Below are 3,000 nucleotides of genomic sequence, written 5' to 3' on the forward strand. Positions count from 1 at the left end.
GACTTATGTTGAGTCCATGGATTATATGCACTCTCACCCTTCCATCATTGTTAGCCTCTTCGGTACCGTGCATTGCCCTTTCTCACCTCGAGAGTTGGTGCAAACTTCGCCGGTGCATCCAAACCCCGTGATACGATACACTCTATCACACATAAGCCTCCTTATATCTTCCTCAAAACAACCACCATACCTACCTATCATGGCATTTCCATAGCTATTCCGAGATATATTGCCATGCAGCTTCCATCATGATCATATACATGACTTGAGCATTCATTGTCATATTACTTTGCATGATCGTAAGATAGCTATCATGATATTTTCATGGCTTGCCCGTTTTTTGATGTCATTGCTATGCTAGATCATTACACATCCCGGTACACCGCCGAAGGCATTCTTATAGAGTCATATCTTTGTTCTAGATATCGAGTTGTAATATTGAGTAGTAAGTAAATATAAGTGTGATGATCATCATTATTAGAGCATTACCCCATGAAAAAAAGAGAGGCCGAAGAAGCCTAAATAAAAAGAGGGGGGGCAAAGAAGCCCGCCAAAAAAAGAGAAAAAAAGGGGGCAATGTTACTATCCTTTTACCACACTTGTGCTTCAGAGTAGCACCATGTTCTTCATATAGAGAGTCTCCTATATTGTCACTTTCATATACTAGTGGGAATTTTCATTATAGAACTTGGCTTGTATATTCCGATGATGAGCTTCCTCAAATGCTTGAGGTCTTCATGAGCAAGCAAGTTGGATGCACACCCACTTAGTTTCCAGTTTGAGCTTTCATACACGTATAGCTCTTAGTGCATCCGTTGCATGGCAATCCCTACTCCTCGCATTGACATCAATTGATGGGCATCTCCATAGCCCGTTGATTAGCCGCGTCTATGTGAGACTTTCTCCCTTTTTGTCTTCTCCACACAACCTCCACCATCATATTCTATTCCACCTATAGTGCTATGTCCATGGTTCACGCTCATGTATTGCGTGAAAGTTGAAAAGGTTTGAGAATGTCAAAAGTATGAAACAATTGCTTGGCTTGTCATCGGGGTTGTGCATGATTTGAATATTTTGTGTGGTGAAGATGGAGCATAGCCAGACTATATGATTTTGTAGGGATAACTTTCTTTGGCCATGTTATTTTGAAAAGACATGATTGCTTTATTAGTACGCTTGAAGTATTATCATTTTTTTGTCAAATGATAGACTATTGCTTTGAATCACTCGTGTCTTAATATTCATGTCATGATTAGATATATGATTAAGATTATTCTAGGTAGCATTCCACATCAAAAATTATCTTTTTATCATTTACCTATTCGAGGATGAGCAGGAATTAAGCTTGGGGATGCTGATACGTCTCCGTCGTATCTATAATTTTTGATTGCTCCATGCCAATATTATTCAACTTTCATATACTTTTGGCAACTTTTTATACTATTTTTGGGACTAACATAGTGATCTAGTGCCCAGTGCAAGTTCCTGTTTGTTGCATGTTTTATGTTTCACAGAAAACTAATATCAAACGGAGTCCAAACGGGATAAAAACGTACGGAGAATATTTTTAGAATATTTGTGATATTTGGGAAGAAAAATCAACGCGAGACGGTACCAGAGGGGGCCACGAGGCAGGGGGCGCGACCTAGGGGGGCGGGCGTACCCCACACCCTCGTGGGCACCCCGTAAGGCGGCTGCTGCTCTTCTTGGGCCGCAAGAAAGCTAATTTTTAGAAGAAGAAAAATCTTGGTGAAGGCTTCAGTACAATCGAAGTTACGAATCTCCGGATATATAAGAAACGGTGAAAGGGCAGAATCAAGAACGCAAAAACAGAGAGAGACAGAGAGACAGATCCAATCTCGGAGGAGCTCTCGCCCCTCCCATGCCATGGAAGCCAAGGACCAGATGGGAAACCCTTCTCCCATCTAGGGAGAAGGTCAAGGAAGAAGAAGAAGAAGAAGAAGAAGGGGGGGCTCTCTCCCCCTCGCTTCCGGTGGCGCCGGAACACCGTCGGGGCCATCATCATCACCGTGATCTACACCGACAACTTCACCGCCTTCATCACCAACTCTTCCCTCCTCTATGCAGCGGTGTAAACCCTCTTTTACCCGATGTAATCTCTACTTAAACATGGTGCTCAACGCTATATATTATTTCCCAATGATGTATGGCTATCTTATGATGTTTGAGTAGATCCGTTTTGTCCTATGGGTTAATTGATGATCGTGATTGGTTTGAATTGCATGTTTTATTGTTGGCGCTATCCTATTGTGCCCTGCATGTCGCGCAAGCGTGAGGAATTCCCGCAGTAGGGTGTGGCAATATGTTCATGATTCGCTTATAGTGGGTTGCTTGAGTGACAGAAGCATAACCCGAATAAGGGGGTTCTGGCGTATGGGATAAAGGGGACTTGATGCTTTAATGCTATGGTTGGGTTTTACCTTAATGATCTTTAGTAGTTGCGGATGCTTGCTAGAGTTCCAATCATAAGTGCATATGATCCAAGAAGAGAAAATATGTTAGCTTATGCCTCTCCCTCAAAAAAATTGCAATAGTCATTACCGGTTTAGTTATCGATTGCCTAGGGATAAATAACTTTCTCGTGACAAAAAGCTCTCTATTAAAACTAACTTAGTTGTGTCTTCATCTAAACAGCCCCTACTTTTTATTTATGTGCTCTTTATTATCTTGCAAACCTATCCTATCATACCTGCAAATTCCTTATAGTTCCTTACTTGTTCTAGGTAAAGCGAACGTCAAGCGTGCGTAGAGTTGTATCGGTGGTCGATAGAACTTGATGGAATATTTGTTCTACCTTTAGCTCCTCATTTGGTTCGACACTCTTATTTATCAAAAGAGGCTACAATTTATCCCCTATACTTGTGGGTTATCACGCCACCAGACCTTTTTGCCCTCCATGCAGTCACGTTCTAGGGCACCATGTCCTCCAAGCCCTCCTCGTCCGCGCTTTAGGGCACGACGGAGCGGATGTGCGCCCTC

Source organism: Triticum aestivum, chromosome 4A, assembly GCF_018294505.1.
Source record: "Triticum aestivum cultivar Chinese Spring chromosome 4A, IWGSC CS RefSeq v2.1, whole genome shotgun sequence".
In the NCBI taxonomy this organism is placed as follows: Eukaryota; Viridiplantae; Streptophyta; class Magnoliopsida; order Poales; family Poaceae; genus Triticum; species Triticum aestivum.